General features: G+C 47.9%; 1 protein-coding gene across 9 annotated transcripts in view; it reads right to left on the bottom strand.

The window, feature by feature from the left end:
* The window catches only part of TRERF1 (transcriptional regulating factor 1), a 206,294-nt gene extending 185,610 nt beyond the window's left edge, over nucleotides 1-20,684 (bottom strand). For 2 of the 9 annotated variants that reach the window (XM_087857119.1, XM_087857121.1), the window contains exons 1-2: nucleotides 20,140-20,389; nucleotides 19,636-19,717 (exon numbers count right to left, since the gene is read on the bottom strand). The gene's annotated coding sequence lies outside the window, so the exon portion shown is untranslated. Of the gene's footprint in view, nucleotides 1-19,635; nucleotides 19,718-20,139; nucleotides 20,390-20,572 lie in introns of those variants that run through there. The other 7 variants (XM_087857122.1, XM_087857125.1, XM_087857123.1 and 4 more) reach the window with 4 other exon arrangements.
* Between the last annotated feature and the right edge of the window lie 558 nt (nucleotides 20,685-21,242).

Genomic DNA, 21,242 nt, shown 5'->3' with positions numbered 1-21,242 from the left:
TCATAGGGAGAAAACAAAACTCAAAAGCAGATTTGGAGTTGAAGCTCTCGATCGAACGAAGCCTTGGCCTGCTGAAGTCAGAGGACAGGTCTGCCCTGCCTGAAAAGCCAGAGCATGGATTCATTTAGGGAAACGTCTGTAAAAGAATGCTGGGAGGAGTCTGAGCCCCTTCCCCATCCACCACACACATTAATTACTCCCAGCAGGTCTTCCCCCTTCCCAGGAACCCACAGATCCAGAAGAATTTCAACACACTGGCTCTGAGCCACAGGGTTCCAAACCCAGGGCCCCCCAGTAGGGTCCCTCCTGCAGTAGAATGAGTACTGAGTGACCCAGGGCCCAGGCCCACAGACCCTTCAGGCCTGTCTGTACCATAACCACTGCTGAACAAATCAACCAAATCCACTCATTATTTTAAGTGAAAACTGACAGTCACACCCGTGAAGGACCACACGTCTACTTTCTCCTTGGGACGTTATTCCTCCAGGTGAATCATACAAAACACACCTCACTTCTCTCCCTTCTTGCCAGCCTGCCACCTCTGACCCCTTCCCTCCTGAGTCCTGGTGACCAGAGAAACGCTTCGATGCAGGAAGGCAACATTCTCTTCTCTGACTGACAAGTTCTCCAGCTGGTTGTACCCCGGGAGGTCCGGAACCCCTGCTCACCTCAACCCGGTGGGCTTCAGGCTGTCCTAAGGGAACCAACCCCATGAGACAACCAAGGACAGGGGGAAGTGGAAGGAAGTGCCCGCCACGGCCGCCTCCTCGCACTTTCCCTGGGGCCTTAGCTCTGTCAGATTTTGAAGCATAATGAGTTTTGTTTCATAACAGTCTTAAATGAACTGGAAGGGGGAAGGGGATGACAATGATAAAAATCTTAATTAAAAAAATTCCTACAGGCAAACACTTTTCAGATCCTAAGATGTGATAAAAGTCTCTGGAGCAGGGGGCCCTACAGAGCCCCCAAGGACCCAGCACGCCACATATATTTCCTGGGTGCCTACTATGTGCCTGGCACGGTGCTGGGTGCCTAGGAGCGGCAGTGAACACACACAAAGCTCTCTGGCTTCTCGGGGCTCATGTTCTAGAAGGGAGGAGACAGTAAAGATAAAGAACAAGTAAACTATATGGAATGTCAGATGGTTAAAGTGGTTTTTTTTTTTTTTAAGATTTTATTTATTTATTTGAGAGAGAGAGACAGATAGCGAGAAAGAGCATGAGCAGGGAGGAGAGGGAGAAGCAGGCTCCCCGCTGAGCAGGGAGCCCAATGCGGGGCTCGATTCCAGGACCCTGGGATCATGACCTGAGCCAAAGGCTTAACCAACTGAGCCACCCAGGCGCCCCTACAGTGTTTTTAAAAAAAATACAAAGAGCAGATAAAGGGAACAGAGAATTCAGGCAAAATATGTTAAAGGGGACGAGCAATTCAGGGCGTGGTGCTGAATATGGTAGAGAGGAAAGCCTCAGTGAGAAAGATATGTCTGAGCAAAGACTTCAAGGGGGAGACAGCGAGCAATGCAGATGGGTATCTAGGTTCTGGAAGAGCAATCCAAGCATAGAGGACAGCCTATGCAAAGGTCCTGAGGCAAGAGCATGCCAGGTATGTCCAGGGAATGGCTAAGAAACACGGTGTGGCTGGAGCAGAGCGAGGGAAGTAGAGAACAGTAGGAGACAGTGTTGCAAAAGCAAGGTGGGGGAGGGAGCAGAGTGTCACCAGGCCACTGCAAGGACACTGGCTTTCACTGACTAAGGTAGGGGCCACTGAAAAGTTGTGAGCAGGGAAGGGACAAGTTCTCCTTCAATTCTCTGCCACCTTGTCATCCTTCCTACATATCTCCTTTGATACCACTTAATCGACATGCTCAAAGCCACCTCGCCCACAAAGCTCTGACAAACCATTGCAAGTTACAAACCCAACAACCCTAAGGAGACCAGCCAAGCCCCACACCCACCTCTCCCCCAAATCCATGTTAGACACAAAAGGGGAGATGAGCAGGAAGACGAAAGGGGGGCATGGGTGGGAGGAACACATCACAGAGAGGGACAAGGAGACAGACTGGGACACAAACAGAAAGCTCCGAAGAGAGGCAGAAAGACCAACGTCAATGAGTTCTTCACTCTTCACCCGCACCCTGCAGCTCCTAAGGTCCAAGGCACCTGCTCTTCGCCTTCTCAATCCCTGCTGCCCCGGGGCAGCCCTGGTACTCCCATCCGCAGGCAAGCCCTCCCTACCCCTAACTACTCGTTATCCTGACGTCAAGTGGAACTGGAGGAAGGGAGAGAAGAAAAGGATTACTTCATTCTGCCTCTCTAAACTGCAAAGGCAGCGGCCCAGCTAACGCTAGCCGGTCGAACCAGAGGTGGAAGCCGACTTGGCTGTCATTCGATCCAACCCGGGATCCCCAGCAGACGCCCTGTGAGCCCCCAGGCAAGCTTATCTGGTCAACCTCTAAAGCGAGCTCCTGCCGCACCCACCCAGTCCCAACCGCATTTCTGTCCCCGGCACCTCTTCTCCCACATCATCCCCACATTCACACTCATCCCCCAGCAACCACACTGCAGAGAGAGAGAAAAAAAAAGGCCAATTAAGAAAAGGTTGGGGAAGCTCTGGGATGAGCTAAAATGGGTAGAAAGGAAGTGATAAGTTAGAACAATTAGCTCCAGGTGGTATAGAGTAGGAGCTAAAAGTCCGGGCTCTAGAGCAGGAACTCATGGCTCAGCTCTGCCGCCGACAGGCTGTGTGACCTTGGACATGTTACCTGTGTGACCTTGGGCAAGCTATCTTCCCTCTTGTGCCTCAGAGTCCTCATTTTAAAGCCATTATCATTATCAGTACCTGTGTCCTAGGGCTCTTAAGAGAATTAAAATTAGTATTATAAAGCATATAAAAGAATGTCTGGCTAGATGAATATTTTTAAAGGAATAAAAACACTTTTGAAAAACGAATGCTTCTCTCTGAACCATCTGAGATAGAAAAGTTCTATATTTATTTTTGTACCTGACATAGACATGGAAACAATCACTACTGATTAATATTTTCAACTCGGATCATTCATATTCCATGCTTTCAAATATAACAAAATGCTTTGGCACAAAGACGTTTATTGCAGCATTATTTTTAAAAGCAAGTTATGGGAAATGACCTAAGCATCCGACACTGGAAAAATGGTTGAGTAGATTATAAAAGCCATAGGAAGCGGTTTTGCACTGATATTTTAAAAATCACCTAATGAAGAATTTTTCTTTTTTGTTTTTTTAAAGACTTATTTATTTATTTTAGAGAGAGAGAGAGAGCAAGTCGGGGGAAGGGCACAGGGAGAGAGAGAATCCCGAAGCAGACTCCCCCCGAGCACAGAGCCCAGTGCGGGGCTCAATCCCAGGACCCTGAGATCATGACCTGAGCTGAAATCAAGAATCGGCTGCTTCACCAACTGAGCCACCCAGGCGCCCTCTTAATGAAGAATTTTTAAAGACATACAAAATACTTAAAATGTCAAATGATAAAAGACAAAAAAGCTAGACTTCCCTTTCAACTCTCATGACAAAACTGCTATTAAATTAGCCCTCCTGTATAGAACAAGTGTAAAAGGTAGATAAAATGTGAAATAATAATAAGACGTTTGAAGGTATGGGAGTGCAACAAGGCAGCTAGGCCGTGAAGGACCACGCCCCTAGAAGAAAGGGACGCTTGCTGAGGTACATATCAGTGCTGTTAGTTCTCCCCAGAACATTTGCTGACCTGGTATAACAAGCACTAAGGAAAAAGGCAGCAAGTTACAGCTTGCCGCAGCTTTCTGCCTGGACAAGGAAACAAAAGCTGGAGTTCAGGGCTAGAAAGACATCCAGGATTTGAGAGCCAAGATCCCAGGGAAAAGTGAACCACTCATACGTGAACCCAATGTTCTGCAGCAATTTCCCCTCGAGGCATTTGCTGACACCTAAACCACGTGGTTACAGGGCTAGGCCCGGGAAATCCTAACAGAAAAGAAAAAAAAAAAAAAAAAACTGTTAAAAAACCGAAAAGCTAAGCAAAGATTTAGGTAGTTTCACAGAGGTAGAAAAACAAATTGTGAGTATCGGGGTCTACCAAGGAAGTGGGACCCTAATATACACCTGCCCTAAAAGCAAGGGCAGATCAAAAGTAGAGCAGCCTTAACAGAATCAAGGTGATACAACCTCCTGAGCCTCCCCTTTTTCCACAGGAAATGCCCAGCATTCAAACAAAAATTACCAAGCACATTAGGAAATAGGACCAAACCAAGAGAAAAATACAATAATTAAAAACAATCGAAAAATATCTTTTTATAACTAAGATTTATGAACAATAAAAACAAACAAATTAAGAACTAACTAGATAGGTTTGACAACAAATAAACAGGAAAGAGATGACTAATGAGGTGGAAGATAGGCCAGTAGAAAAATATTCATACTGAAGCACAGAAAGTACAAAAACAAGCTTCAGGGACATGTAGGATACCACGAAAGAGTCTAACATATGCAAAGACCAAGAGCAGGAGAGAAATAATGGGACTAAAGCAATATTTGGAGAGAACTCCTCCCAAATTTTCTAAAATGGACCAAAAAAAATCAAGCCATGAATTCTAGAAGCTCTCCAAACTCCATGGGGGATACACACAAAGAGAACCACACTTACGCACACCGTAATGAAATTGCTTTAAAAACAAAAGCAAAGCTAAAGAGAAAAGAAAATATTACTTTCAGGGCACCTGAGTGGCTCAGTCAGTTAAGCTTCTGCCTTTGGCTCAAGTCATGATCTCAGGGTCCTGGGATTGAGTCCCACACCAGGCTCCCTGCTCAGCAGGGAGTCTGCTTCTCTCTCTCCCCCCTGCCCCTCCACCCTACTCATGCTCTCTCTTAATTACTCTAAAATAGGAGCGCCTGGGTGGCGCAGTCGTTAAGCGTCTGCCTTCGGCTCAGGGCGTGATCCTGGCGTTATGGGATCGAGCCCCACATCAGGCTCCTCCGCTGGGAGCCTGCTTCTTCCTCTCCCACTCCCCCTGCTTGTGTTCCCTCTCTCGCTGGCTGTCTCTGTCACATAAATAAATAAAATCTTTTTTAAAAAAATTACTCTAAAATAAATAATAAAGAAAAGAAAGTACTACTTTCAAAAGAAACACAATTACAACTGACTGATGACTTTTTAACAGAAATGAAGGAAGCCAGAAGACAATGGAATGTTATCTTTACAGGATTAAAAAAGGCAACCTAGACTTCTATACCCAGTGAAAATACCCTCCAAGTACAAAGGTGAAAGACATTTTCAGACAAACAGAAATTCAGAGAATTTGCACCAGCAGACACCCCCTCCACACGTGCACTCGCACACACACACTCCACACACAACTAAGGGGATTTCCTCAGAAAGAAGGAAAATACTCAGAGGAGAACACGAGCTTGGTCACACAGGAAGAAACGAGGAACATCCAAGTAGAGTAGAGATGTGGATTAACTTTAATTAATTACTGACTTTTTAAAACAATGTCCCTTGGGATTTACTATAGCGAGAGAATCAAAATCACAAGACCACAAAAAGCATAAAGGAGGTAAAGGGAGCCTAAGTGTTAGAAGTAGCTTGAACCATCCAGGAAATGGTTGAAGGACTGACTGGGGGTCAGCTCTAAAAACAAAAAACAAACTCACTCACCGATGCAAAGATACATATGTTGATCAAAACACTGGAAAGAAACACACCGTTTGTTTAAAACAGAGGTTCTATCTGGATGATGGAAAGCTGACTGGTTTTCATTGTCCTTATACTTTTCAGCATTTTCAATAGAACGACTTCTTTCTCAATATTTGATTTCATACAAAACTTGTACACTATTATACCCGTGGGAGGTAAAAGTAGCCTTCATTTTCTTATAAAGTTTCAAAAAGAACAAATTCCTAAAACTTTGGACAGAGACCCCGTAATTCCGCAATTATTAGCAACCGTTATTCGTGTGAGCTGAGAACCCTGTTCACCCGCCAATATGAACCAGCTATCTGACACATCCCGTGCCCTGGGCAGGGCCTGACAGCTCACACAGTCTGTGTGTGGTAAGAAGAAAGCACTTCTCAAGTCTTTGGATAAGCATGAAGAAATTCTAACTCAGTTGAAAGAAGCACTTTTGATAACAATTCAGGTCATCTGCACAGTCTTTCTATAACAGAAATCCAAAGATCCTGCTAAATTAATAAATAGTAGTTATCATGCAAGAGACAGTTGTAACTCCACCTTGTAGCAGGAAAAAATTGAGCCCCAGAGAAGAACTGCTGTATATGTTCGAAAGGGTAACCCACGCTACCCAGGAATTACCATTTTTTGAAAAATAATATTAGAGCTGATGAAGTGAGGTCGGGACTCTCACACGCTAAGAGTATGAATGAAAATTAATTTTTAAAAATGTTTTGAAGAACAATTAGGAAATATTACTGAGAACCTTAAAAACACCCACTATCTTTAACATAGCAATTCTCCTTTCCAGGAATTGATCCTAAGAAAATTATCTGAGATGTGATCAAAGATGTACGTACAAGGATGTCTATTGAAGCATTACTTGTAAGAGTCAAAGTAATAAGCTAAATTTCTCATAACAGTAGTTAAATAAATTCCGGGACCCAGTGCCCGGTACACAGTAGGTGCTCCATAAATATTTGTTGAACATAAAATCCATATGAGACTATATTTAAAAACTATGGGGAAAAAAAGGATCCAAAGAGTATTTAATGAGCAAGATACTAACATTAAATCCCATTCAAAATTAGCCCAATACTATTTTAAGGCGTAATATCATAGCTAATGTCTCCTTGCTAAGTGGCCAGCACAGTCGCTTACATGTATCGTCTCATTTCATCTCACCCAACCCCATTATTTCCATGGAGCGAAGGATCCTGGATCCAAAGCCAGGCAGTCTGACTCCAGAACGTAAACTATTAATCACCAGATTATGCTGTCTAGAAAAAATACTGGAAGGAAATTATTAGAAAGGTAACAGGAAGGAATTAAAGACAACTGCTCTTTTCTTCCTAAAACTGACCAATATTTTCCAAATGCTCTATCATCACTACGTACTATTCGTAGTCTCGCTGTCCAAACTAAAAAGTTCTATGAACCTTACCATTTACAGAATTTCAGTGAAAAAGTCTCAGCTCCAAAGACGCTTTGAATGGTGTCTTCTCTAGGTCTTCAAAACAGGAGAACACTGTAAATCTGAGCCATAACATTTTGACCAGGAAAGGGGACGGGCTGACAGTCTGCTCAACAGACCATGGAGCCCACGACCTCCACTGCACAGATAGCTGTCACTATCTGGCTGACAAGGTGCTGATTTATAAACGTATTCTGCCATTTATCCTCCCGATGACCCCTCTGAGCAGATCTGACCATCTCAGGAAAGCGAGGTTTAGGAAGGTGAAGTGACTTTCCGAGCAAGGTCATACCAAGCGCTCCAGCTCCGGTCAAAGGTCCAGCCACCATGTGCCCAGCCACCAACCATTCCCCCAAATCACGCTGAACAATCGGGGCAGACCTGAGAGCATATCCTGGCCCAAGCACGTCAAGGGAGATTGTGGGACACGCACGCACACACACCTCGTGCCCAAAACCCAGATACAGCACCAGGACCCAACCGTCACAGTGCTTCGCTCCTTCAGAAAACAATTATGCAGAAGAGTAAGTACATGGCTTTGTATTTCTCAGAGCACTTGTACATCCTTTCTCTCCTTTGATTCTTAAAATAAACCTTTTCAACCAGGAAAGCAAAGGTACTGAGAATAAGGGAAACGAAGCTCTGAGAGTTACACTGCTATCCAGGAGTACCCCACGAGGGTCAGTGTGGTGCCCCTTCCTCTGTGCTATCCCAGCCACATTCTAAACAGAACTCAGGCCACACTGACTGGTGAGGCTAAGTGGGAGGCAGGATGAGGAAGGGGGAAAGGCACCTGCTTTTACAGTCACACAGGTCTAGGTTCCTGGGTTTGAACCCCTGCTCTGCCATTCACTAACCACCAGACCTTGAGCAAGCCTGTTCATCCCTTTGTGCCCCCACCTGCCTTCCCTTTATAATGGAGATAATAATGCCCTCCCCACCGAGTTGCTGTGAGGCCTAAATGAGGTCACATATATAAAATGATATCATGTGTCTGCACTAAGGAGGTAGCTGTCGCATTCTGCAATGCATCCTACCCCCAAACGTGCACGGCATGAGGTCACCAGGGCCAGCACACCTTAACTCACCTTCCTAAAGAAATGATCCTCTTACGCTTCTCTAATTCAGCCAGCCTCGTTCCTTTCCATTACCTCAAAGAGCCTAGATTGAGCTCCGCTACTTCCCAGACTCCTTTGCAAAACTCTCCACACGCCTCTTAAATTTAGGCCCCCAGAAGTGTCCTCAGAGGAGAATCCATCACAGGCTGAAGAAGACAGAAGGCTGAAACCCCAGCCTCTGTGCTCTGAGCTTCGGATTTGCCACAAGGGTTCAGACATGGAGCCCTACTGAGAAAAACGTACCCTGAAGAGAAACGAACAGGTGAGCACAGGGCAGATTTGGGAGGGGGGGGCCATCTACAGAAGTAGAGAACAAGGCTGGGGGCCCCCAAGAGGAAAGAGGTTTGAGGGTACCCAGAAGTGAAAGGGAATGCTTTCTGTAGTTTTCCTTAGAAACCAAAGAGGGCATCTGAAATGGAGACAGAAACGGTAGGAAACCCTGACTTGGTAAGATGGTGATACACTCCTTTGAACTCCTTGGCACAGCTTAAGAGTGCAGACCCTTCCCTTCCTGCTCCTGTCCTCTGAATACTTTCCTAACTGATCTCTTGGCCTACAGGCTCAGCCCCTCCAGCCTGTCCTCCATACCTCTGAGTGACCTTCTAATACAGAAATCTGACTTGTCCACATTCCCCATACACCTCTCCTCACTCCAAACCCTTCCATGACTCCCCTACTGCCTACAGGGTCAAGGCTAAGCTTCCTATCATGGTATCAGGTCCTCCCAGCCCAATCCCTTCTTACCTCTCCAGCCTCGTCACCTGCAACTATCACTGGGAACTTCCCATGTGCCAGGCCCTGGCTGGGTGCTGGGGACACAGTGATAAACAAGACGTGGCACAAAAATGAACAAGACCTAGCTCATGCCCTTTAGAAGCTGAAAGTCCTCTTGGGCAGACAGACACAGAAAGGGATCACTGCAATCCAGATGGACAGTGGAATGGTGACCCAGCCTGGGGTGCAAAGGGAAGGCCTCTGGAGGAAGGAGGAGTGAGCCAGGTAAGGGACAAAGGAGGAAAACATTCCTTGCAGAAGAAGCCTCAGGGCAAAGTTCATGAGCAGTGCTATCTAACAGAACTTTCTGCACTAATGGAAATGTTCTATATGTATGCTCTGCAATATGGCAGCCACCAGCCACATGTGGCTCCTGAGCACTTGACATGTGGCTAGTGCCACTGGGGAACGGAATTTTTTGTTTTATTTAATTTTTAATTAACCTAAACTTAAATGGCCATGCATGGCTAATGGCTACCCATACTGGATGGCACGGTTCTAGAGCGCTAAACCGAAGGTGATGGAAAATAAGAGTAGATGGGTAAGCTTTTTTATTTTTTTCCTAGAGAGAGAGAGCTTGGGCAGGGGGTGGGGAGCAGAGGGAGAGGGAGAGAATCCTAAGCAGGCTCTGCGCTGAGCCCATCGTAGGGCTCAATCTCATGACCCTAAGGTCACGGTCTGAGCTGAAATCAAGAGTTGTATGCACAACCGAGCCACCCAGGCGCCCCAGACGGGTAAGCTTTGAGTGATGCTTCAGTAAAGCCAGACTACATGTAGCTTCCTATACTCACCATGGTGTCTGCTAGTCCCTCCCCCCCTTGCTTACCCGGCAAGCCCCCACTGAACCCACAAAACCCCACCCATGTACCACCTCTCTCTGAAGACTTCCCTGGCTGCTCTATACAGTCTCTCCCACTTATCCTTCTGCAATGTGATCGTTTTCTAGGCAGCATCACTGTGTACCAGATTCGTACGTTCTCCCACCTGTCCCTGCCAGACTCTGAGCTCCTTCTCTTACTAGTCCTGGTATTTCCAGCCACTGGTACGATCCGGGCCCATGGGAAGCACTCAATAATGCTTGAGGAACAAATTGTCAGCACTGACAAAGTCACTGTAGCCTGGCAGGGTGGGGAGGAGGGCACGCGGACAGCTCTGTCCAGGGGCTCGGGAAAGGCTCTCAAGGACATCCTGAGCACTCTACCCTTCACGGTCAACACCAGGCCTGGTGGTAGCTCTATTTTGTCCAGATTCCTAGAATCTAGGCGTCTGTACGGGGAAGGTGACTGCGCAGGCTTTGGGGGTTAGTCCTGGGTCTGGAGACCAGCTCGGCAACTCAGCACCGGCGTGTTCTTAAGCAAGGTGCTGAACTGCCCGGAGCCTCAGTCTCCTCAGGTGTAAAGCGGGCATCCCATCTGCCTCTTACAACTGCTGGAAGGCTGAAGCGACTACCACATCTGCGCAGGGCCAGGGACACACAGTAAGCTCTCTGGCAACAGTAGCGAGGACTCCTAAAGCATCTGAAACCCTCATTTGGATACCCCACAGCATATGCAAATTCCCAACCCCTAAATAAGGCTCTTCTTGGTGCTCTCCTGGATGCAAGGGATATAATCCAATCTCTGACTCACAACGTGTTGCCAAAATTCTCCTTGAGTTCCCAAGAGAAAATGTATTTTAATTCCCTCCAACTTTAAAAATTAAACAGTCCTTACAGCATTTTGGGGTGGCAGGGGTGACAATGGAGACCATGAAATCCGACAAGGTTACAAACTGATCGGAGAAAGAAAGGAGAAGGCAGCCGAAAGGGGTGAGCAGGGGGTGGAGGCGATCCCCTGAGCGTCTGCTATTATTGAATACCCCAACTCTCAAAGCAGCCCGGCCGCCCCTCCCCCACGCGAGCTAAGCTCTGTTAATGAGAAAGCGGAGCTCTGCCTACATTTTACCACAATAATGATTTCCCCGTTGCATTTTTACATGCCTGCCGCTTTATCATAGCAGAAGTAGACATATATTTTCAATAAATCCCTTCTCTCCTTCCTCCTCCCCAACTCCGGCTCGCCCAGTGAATGTTGTTCCCTCCGCGCCCTCCCCCAACGCAATCCCAACCCTGAAGCACAATGAGTTCCACTAATCAAAACAGAAAGAAAAAGAAAAATGGAAAAATCACAGCTGCTGAAAAACAGCATTCGCTACAAGTCAAAGCCCTCCACGTTTTTTCTGCACGCAGCATTCACTTCTTCAAGGACACATCACCCCCGCCCCATCAGAAACCTTATGTAGAGTTGCTCCAAGGGGAGGGGGGAGGGGGGGCGGGGAAAGAAATCTAATATTCACTCTCTTTCCTATTTTGACTAAGCCAGCACAGACAGAAATATAGATAAGGCCTCGAATAACTGATTTAACAAAATGTCACTTATTAAAAGAGATGGGGGATGGGGCTGCACTTGAATTTGAGAGCTCAGTTAAACCACCCCAGCTAAGGCTGCCAGGCCTCGCAGAGAGGCAAGGGGGAAGGAAGCATCCCCTACCTGGTCTCCTTCAGTGGCTGCTAGAGCTGACGCTGGTGGCACAGAGGCCAGGTCTTCTCCCTCCAATGAGAACCAATGGGGGGGGGGGAGGCAGGGGAACCAGAGGAGAGACAAAACCCAAAAGAATCCCCAGTTGATTCTTAAATATGTAAGTATTTATACCGCACCAACTAGTGCCAGGTGCCGGGGGTACACGGTGAGCGATGACCCAGTTCTGCCCTCCCCAGGGCAGTGCAGAAGGGGGAAGACACACCTGGGTAAGTATGACAACAGCATCCTAAGAGCCCGAACCAGTCCTCCGGTAGCCCACCCCACAGCCCTGGCCCGGACCAGGCCCACGGGCCCGAGAGAGAGAGAGAGAGAGAGAGAGAGAGAGAGAGGTAGGTAAGGAATGAGCGTATGCCACCGAAATTGTCTGAATTCCATACCGGTTTCTAAAGAAGCTCAGACTCTTCAAAAGAAGAGAGGCCTCTAGATGTCCTTACCTACTGTGGCTCCCCATAACACCCCCTCAGCTCACATGTGTTCCCCCAATTAAGAAAGAAAAGTGAACGAGTCCCAGTACTTGAGAACCAGCCTCACTACTGGTGTCCTTGAGAGGAATTTTAAGGGAGTTTGGTATCTCCCATTGTGATGACATCAGAGGGAACTCAGATGACACCCCTATTTAAACGCCTAGGGCATCAACTCCAACTTTTTTTTTTCTTTTCCTTTTTAAAACATCTTTCAAAGAAGTTAGGTTGGAGGTGATTTCCCAAGGGGTGAGGCCCTCAGAGCAGTCCCTGTTATGACAAAGATCTCCCCACCCAGGGGCCCTCAGGAAGCTTCCGAGGTAGCAAACGGCTCAGGGCCCAGTGTGGCCAAAGCCGGAGCCTGGAAACTAAAGGCCAGGCTGTCTAGAGACGACCGTGGCTTGCCCAGGTTCCTCCACTTAGGAGCCCCACAAAAAGGACAGGGCTAAGGGTAGGAGGCTGATGGAGAACAGCCGTGCAATTTGTTAAAGTCAAGTTTTGGCTTTAATTATGAGGCAGCCTTCAAGCTGTGTGCTCCAGAACGAGCCAGACGACTCAAGTTTTTAAAAAATGTAATGCCCAAAACATGCTTAAATCATCTGAGTCTTTCCAACTAAGGTCACTGGGAGTTAGAAGCCCAAGTTCCCAGATGATCGTCTTGGTTGCCCTGGCCCTCTCCACCTGCTCAGCACCATATCCTTATTTATACTAGATGGCATTATCTATCTGAGGGTACACAACATTTGGAGACCATTCGAATTCTGGCATTAAACCAGGATGCTGGCTGGACATGTGGCTCTGGGTTAATCACTTATTTATATTTTTTTCAATTCTATGTCTTAAGCCTCGCTTTCTTCCGCGGTCAAATGAGAATATCAACCTCCCACGGTTGTTGCTTCTGTTGTCAGATAAAAGAAGACATACCAAAGAGGCTTTGGACCAATAAAAAAACCAGGTAAACACTGGTTACTTCAGTGATGGCATCCATTTCCTCTCCCCCTGATTTTTCGTTGATTATTTTCCCCTTTATGAAACCAAATTGGTATCAGTTCCACTGATCTCTCAAAACTGACAACTTGTATTTATTATACAAATACAAGGAGTCCCACTACCCACAGGTGAGCAATATCTCAGTAACAGCGGCCTCTAGGTGACAGGTACAAGGGGGTTCATTACACCAGCCTGTCTGCTTTTGTGGCGTGGGAAAGTTTTCCCGTAATAAAAATTAATTCAAAAATAAATCAATGGAGCCTCACCCTCTGGCTCAGAGGCGAGAGGTCTGATGAGTGAAAAGCGCAAAGTATTTTTTAAAACTGGAAATGACTTTTTCCAGCACCACAGTATGAGAAAGGGCTGAGGGCTGTTTTTTTTTAGGTAGACCGGCTTTCTAGAACAGGCTTCATTTGCAAAACAAAAGCCGAATGCAGATGAAGACCTGCGAGGACCCTCAGACCACAGTCCGGTTTCCTGAGGAGGCTCAAGGCTCCCCTGCACCCAGGGCACAAGCCAAGTGCGTCTGTCGCCTTGGGTGGGCAGGTCTCCAAGTTTAAATCCGGGAGCAGAGTCTGAACCGACACCGCCAGCAGGTCCCGGCCAGCAGCTCGGACGCCAGCCCTCCGACGGGAGGAGCGCTTTCGCTACCAGGATCGCAGCAGACTTGAAACCCCCAACGGGAAAGTGAGGCGAGAACCAGAGCGGGAGAGGGCCTGGTGCACGGAGGTTTGGGTCGAAGCTCTGGGAAATTAAGGGGCGCGTTTCAGTGGTTGTCAGGTTTTATATCTGAAAAGGCGATCTGGCTGAAGATCAATTCACCTCGCTGCTGTCGGTGCACGATGCCTTACAGTTTACATCGCACTTTCCGTACATTATCTGATGGCATCTCACAAGTGCAGAGGAGAGGCGCCAGATGGTATCACCCTCTCTTTACAGATGCGGACACCGGCTTGGAAGGCCACCTTGTCCAGAGCCAGCAGACCACGAGGGTGCTGGACCCCAACCCAGATCTTCAGCCACCTGCCTCACCCACCCACTCCTGTGCACACCCCATGGCGGGGGGGCCCCCAGGCTGGCTGGCTGTGGCACAGTCTCGTGAAAGGCAGCTCGAAGGAGAGGCCTCTTTTTTTTTTCTTTTTTGGAGCTTCTTGCTCAAAACCTATGACACAGTGCCCACCAACTTTCAAACAGGGCTGAAAATCACAGATTTTTTTTTCCCAATGATAGTTTTCAAAGAAATCTAACGCGAGGCCCAAATTACTTTAACTGAAGACTCTTCCTCAGGCAAAAGAATCTGCTCTTGCCTCTATTCGGCTCGGTAATGCAGTCAAATGTTGAGAAAAATGCAGTCGGATTTTCTGATGCAGTCTTAACCCTTGCAAGTCTCCGGTTGGCGTCAAGTCCTGAGCCCAAATACCTTCCCAAAGAGGGGAGGAGGGCGCAGCCTCAGCCTGGAGCACAGCTCCCTCACTTTCTGCTCATCTACACCTGTCTTCTCAGGTTTTCCCTCTGGTCTGGACCGAAGGCCCTCCCCGAGGCCAAATCTTCCGGAAACCTTCTCAAGGGCTTTAGTCAGCTGACCCAACTCCACCCATTGCTCTCCTCAATCACTCCCTCTCCAGGATCTTTCCCATCAATACACAAAGGCAACACCAGCACCCAAAAAAAACCCTTTCCATTATGCGCATGTCCTTCCAGCTCCTGCTCTGTATCTCCGAACCCCTCTTCACAATCAAACTTTGCCAGGAAGTTGTCCACACATGCTATGACCAGTTCCTCACCTCCTAGTCCCCTGCGAACCCCTCCAATCTTGCCCCCACCCCATCCATTGCATTCCACTAAAGCTGTTCTTTGGAAAGTCCCCAGTGGCTTCCATTTTGCCAAATAATCCAGGGGTGACTTTTCTGGCCCTTATCAACCTCATGAAACATTTAACCCCCATCCCCTCCCCAACAACACACCAACACACACACACACACAGCCTTTCCTTCTCTCTCTATAGGCTCCTTAAGGCATCTCATCCAGTCTGCTGGATTTAAATACCACCCCCTGGCTGATGGCTCCCACATTCTTACCTCTTGCCTGGCCACTCCTCTGGTGCTGGACACCACTGTCACACTGCCTGCCTGACATCCCCACCTTGAGTCTAACAGGCACTTCAAACTTAGCAGCGCCCAAACAGAAACAGCTTGATTCCAGTCCCCTCCATCGCCATACCTGCCCCTCTCCACCACTGCAAGCCCCCTTACCAAGAGTTGGCAGTGTTACTTCCCACTGGAAAGTTCCAGTGGTTTCCCACTACACTTCAAGTGAAACGCAACCTTTCCAGAGGCCCCCAGAGTCCTGCACATTCACCTCACACTGCCCTCTCTCTGTCCCCCTTGTCTGCCTGTGCCTCTCCTTAGATCCCCCCAAAGCCAAAGTCCTTCCACACAGGCTCCCCTCCTCCTGGTGCTCTCTGCCAAACCTCAGAGCACGGCCAGGTCACTGTTCCCTGTGGTATCTTCAAAGCATTTATCACATTTTGCAATATGTATTTCTATACGTGTCTGCCACCCGTCTGGATGGTAAGCTAGAGGCTGGAGTGGGGGAAGGGGAGAGGGAGTTGATTATGTCTATTTTAATTACCATCATATTCCCGGAGCCTTAAGACAGTGTCTAGAATAGCAGGTGCTCAGTAAAGTAGCCACTGAGCATACCAATGAATAAAGTAGATCCAATCATGGCATGAAAATAATTGTTACCTTCTACGAGCCCAGAGTTACACTGCCGTTTAGGCACACAGGTTCTCTTCCCCCTTCCTCTCCAACAACAACAACAAAAAAGTTCAGTGTTGTCGTACCAACAACCCAACCGCTCAGCATAATCCCACCCATCCCCAGCTTGTTGTCTTCAACAAGGAAAACACAAAAACCATCCTCTTGCTCGGTAAACCCAAATTAACCGGAAGACCTTATAAGCAGATACCATGAGCGCTTGATTCTTAGAAAATACCACAAGGTCTTTTTGTTGTGCATTTGCTTTAACCCAGAAGAAAAGATATATTGAGAAGCCATGGGATCAAACTTAGGTTACCAGGACTGTCTTATTCCTTAAAATACCACAGGATCCTTGGTGACAAGTACATGCCAATAACTGGATGGCGGCTATTCCTGTCACCTTCGCCCCACAAAAGAAATCAACTATGCTTTACTTTCCCCTTTATTTCTTTGGTTCCCCTCCAACATGCAAATTCAAAAATATTATTAATCCACAAGATGCCAGCTAATTCTAATCCTCCCTGTTCCCTAAATCACACAGTTTTATGAGGTCATAAATAAAATGAGCTGAATTCGGCTGCTTTTGGAGCAGAACGACCAGCATCCATTCGTACTGCCTGCAGTCTGGGCCACTTGTCTACAACCTCACTTTTCTTGTCAATGTTCGAAGTCAATAAAAATATCAAGTGCTTTCCCCCCAAAAAATGCTCATGGTGAAATACAGGATATCCCAGAAATGACAGGAATCCAACATCATTATTATGAACTCTATCACTCACATACGACCAAATCCCAATTACCCATATGGGAATTCTCCGCTTTCTGGTGTCCCACTCCTCCTCAGGACTGCCTCCTCCTGTGGCCTGGGGATACCAGCTCAATTAACCTTAGACTTGACCAAGCATAATTAGGCAGGTAAGCCAGCTGGCTGGAGGGGAAACTTCCAAGATTAAGTGAAATTATTTTGGGTACCTGGGATTATGTGCCCCCACGCTCTATTAGCACATTTTATTGGGAAACAACCATGCACTTTTTTTTTCCGAGACAGTGGCAGACTTTCGTTAAATATTTCCTTGTATTTGATGGTAAGATTATCAGGCTACTCAAGAGTCCTTTTCGGAATGCCAAGGTACAAATCCACTCTCTCCATGAAAAGACAAAAACAGAAGTTAATCAACTCGTCCTCGTCCGTGAAGCAATTTGGCCGTTGGCCCAGGAAGAGCCTGTCGAGACCTCTTGAGACCTCTCTCCACAAGACCCAAGTCACAGAATTTCAGAGATGGAAGAAAGTCATGGATCAAATATGCATTTTTAAGATTAAAAAAAAGGCAAAACCCAGAAATGGCTAAAAACTGGTACCCTCCCAACTTTTCTTTTCACAGACATTTACTCCCTGCTTTGAGAATCAAATCACCTTAAAAGTTCTTTGTCACTTTACAAACACTGTAAACTGAGCCAATGACCCAACGCAAGACAATCGTAACACTTTCTGATTAATGGACTTGATGGAGAACCCTTAAACTTTCAAAAAAAAATCAATGCTTTTGATTATTACGACCAACCTATCAAAGGAGAAAAAGAATATTCTAAATAAGCTTTGTTTTTGTGACCACACATTTTATTATATAAGCAGCAGTCTGCTCTTTTACAATGAAAGCTCCTACTTCACCAAAAACCACAGGCCCAAGCCAGTTAAAGGAGGTAAAACTGAGTACTTTCCACACAGTTCATAAAACAACTGTTTTCACAGCAAGCTCACATAAATGCTATGTGATATTAACACATGCCTGCTATGTGGAAGCCAGCTTACCAAGCTGTGAAAAGACCCATGTTCACTATGGAACCTGCAAAATTAATATTCTCAATGCCCATAAAGCAGAAGGGAAATGTTCTTTTTTTGAGATGTCAAGCTGGCTTCTAAACAATCCTTTGGCGAAAATGGACATGCCTAAAAGGGCGGGGCCCCAAGAGGTGTGTCACTCCCGGTATCAATTCCTATAAATCAAATCCTGACAATCACCACAATATTTTAAAAAGAATGAATTATGATTCATGGGCCTTCAAACCTTTATTACCACAAGAACATTCTCAGCAAAAGAAAAAAAAAAAAAGCTACTGTGCCTTGATTAATGGCCAAAGCAAGACAATAAAATAAATCTCATAAATATAAGAAAAAAAAAATGAATGACTGCTCTTGGCTTCAAGGGTAGACATGTAAATAATTCTACTACCCTGGGATAAACACACATAGAGATTTTGTTTACCCTCCCAGCATATACACCATCCAGACTAAGATTCTCAGCAGGGAAAAATAATAGCGAATTTGTTTAACTAATGCCTAGTTAAGAATATTCGATAAGTGGCAATAATATTTAATTCCCAACGAACTCAACTCTCAGGCCGCTAAAAATCAAATTCTCAATCTGGAAATCTGATGACAGGAAGGAAAGAAGAAAAGCACCGTCCAGCAGTAACATGTAGAGAGATCTTTTTTTTAAACCCACTTTTTCCCCTGCTAGAATTGAGCCTGTCCACAGAATTGCACAAAGCTTAACCAACTTTAGTTAACCACACACGTAGTAGGGTTTACTACCTGACCCTAAGGAAACATGTCTGGGTTTGAGTCCCTGGAGCTAAAATTATCCTGGCAAAGTTAAAACTCCCAGCATAATCAAGGCACCTGACAGCCAAGACCTAGAGTTCATCTGCAGAAAGCAGCAGGCTGGAGACCAGGAAAAGAGAGGCCAGGGGAAGCAAAGACTGCTGGTTAACTGGTTAAGCTTGGGAGTCCGCCTGTTATTCTTAACAGTGGTCATCAAAACCACATTTTCCATCACCAGATTGCTTTCTTGAAACGGTAAACGATGCAGAAGGTTGGTACCAACTGGGACAACTTAAAACTCCTTTCTTAAAGCTCTCCTCCATGGCCTGCTACAGTGAGCCTAGCCGGCTGTCGGGAGGCATTTGTTAAAGAACTCTTCAGTCACCCCTGGCTCCATCATTCCTAAGCATCACCTCCCCATACTTCACCAGACAGCCCAGGCCACGCTGTGAGCAAGCCGCTTCAACACTTCACTCGCCAAAGCCGTGTCTCGCCTGGGGAAGAGTTTCCACAAAGCTGGCTCTGACAGACCGGCCGAGGGCCCACGGAGGAACCAGAAGTCATTTTCTTTAACCTAAGGATGGCAGGCGCACATGCTCCAGCCCAGTGCTGGCCAGAGGCTGCCCGCCAGGTGCTCTCGGCCTCCGCCAGTGAATGGGTGGTTTTGTGTTATTTTTAAATATCTATTTCTTCAGCCCACCAGTAGTAACTTCCCAGTCTCCCAAACTGAAGTTAGGGAGTGAAGGGGCAGGCTCACCCTCTTACACATTTCTCTTATCTGGGTGGCCACTGTAACTTGGGGGAGTACCCAGCCCCCAAAGAGCCTCCAGGCGCAAATCCATACATATATGCATCATGTCAAAACCCCCCAAAGGCACATCCCTAGGGTCCTGCGGTTGCTTGGCTGGAAGAATGAAGGCTTTATAACATCACAACCCTCAATTGCAAGCCCCACCACCACCACCCTTTAAGCCGGGGCTGCCAATTATAGCGCCCACCTCAGCCCTCCCTCTTTGCTGGGATGCTGGACAGCCCGCAGAGGGACGAGGGAAGAAGGAAAGCAGAAAGAAAGCCCTGCTAACAGACTGAAAGTAAAAAAGTGGGGGGAGACTTTTCCCTTCCCCTCCCCCGTCTTCTCACGGAGCATCCCCCAACTAATTTTTTTTTAAATGAAACTTAATAAGCTTCTTGCCTACCTTGGCTGTTTCTGCAACAAGTGCATGGGCAATCCGACAAGACCAGACTCCGCTTGGGGGGTGAGATGGGGGGCGAGCAGAGCTGATGGAGTAATTTCAATATTAATTTATGTCAGAGCCGCCTTCTCGAAGCGCTACTCACTTACAGTACTGCCCTCAGCCTGTAAACAAATATCGCTCCGCCAGGAAACATACTCCCCAGATGCAAGCCCCTTCCCCAGCAGGGAACAGGGCCCTGCGCCGCCCCCACCCCACCCCCAACAGTATGCTCCCCCACCCCGGGGAGGAAGCTCCGGGTTTCCAAAGCACCAACCCACCACCTCCGCCACCACCCCAGCAAGAAACTTACTCGGTCCGTCTACGCCTCCACCCTCCCTTCAGGAAATCTACTCTCCATATGCATTCAGCCTCCCCGCAGGAAATCTGCTCCCCCCTCCCCCCTTCTATATACATGCACCCCTCCCTCTCCTCCTCCCCACGCGCCCTCCCCAACCAGAAACTTACTAGCGTGCAAGCGTGCAGGCTCTCCTGATCCTGGAAACTTACTCCCAGATATAGCGCCCGCCAGCCCCCTTTCCCGGCCCTGCTCCCGTTCCTGCCCTCCGCGGCAAGCAACTCCAAACTCTCCGCATCCAGCCACTCTCCCTCCCCGGTGGAAATTTGCGGCGCGGGGCCGCGCGCGTGCATCCACCCTCCCCTTCAGGAAACTTACTCCCCATCTGCATGCACCGCCTCTCAGCCATCGCTTAGAGGGAAGGGGGTGTGCTAGGGAGACAGAAATACATATGTATCTCTCGCCCCTCCCCCGGCCGCAGCCCACTCGGGGCCGAGCCGCGGTAACCTGGCCTTACCTTTTGCATTGCTCCCCACCCTCGCCCCCTCCCTTAAACCTCCTTATCCGCTCCCCGGCGCCCCCCTTTTTTCACCCATTACCCACCCCTAGCAACCGTTCCCAAGCTCCTCTCGGCCTTTTTTTTTTTTTTTTTAATCCAGGATGCAAATTCCTCCCCTGTCAGCAAATCGACTGTCAAATTATTTTCTTGCAAAAGGAGAAAGGCGGGGTGGGGGGGGAGCAGAAGCAAAAAGGGGGAGGGCGGGGGAAGGGAGAGAGGGACAGAGGAGGGGAGAGATATCCCTCCGCAGAGCTGGGTCTGGCGGCGGGCGGGGAAGCAGGAAGTAAGGTGTCCAGCGCCGCGGCCGGCGGGTCCTCCGCCGCGGCCCCCACCCGCGCCCCCTGTCCCCCCGGGCGCCGCGCTCGGGCGGGCGCAGGCAGCCTGGCGCATTGTTCGCAACCTCCCCAGCGGTGCGCTGCCGACCTTATTTGTGCGCTCTGCATGTGCGTGAGGTTGCACCTTTTGTAGGCTGGCGAGACTCTGGACGAAGATGGGGCGGGGGACGCGGACCGAGTTGCGGCCCCGCGCGGGACCTGTCAGCCCCGGGGTGTGGCGGACTCTCCGGCGTGACCGGAAAATCGAGGCCCGGGAGAAGGCGGCGTGGCCGGGAAGCTGCCGCCTTAGACCCGACCAGTGCAGGATTGCTTCCTGCGTAGCCGTCCCGGTTATTGTAACGCGCTTTGCAATTTAACGACGGGGATTGGGGGGGTATTT

This window comes from Ursus americanus, chromosome 29 (genome assembly GCF_024610735.1).
Source record: "Ursus americanus isolate L20-20 chromosome 29, mUrsAme1.1.p, whole genome shotgun sequence".
Classification (NCBI taxonomy): domain Eukaryota; kingdom Metazoa; phylum Chordata; class Mammalia; order Carnivora; family Ursidae; genus Ursus; species Ursus americanus.
This window is presented reverse-complemented; position numbering and strand designations above follow the sequence as displayed.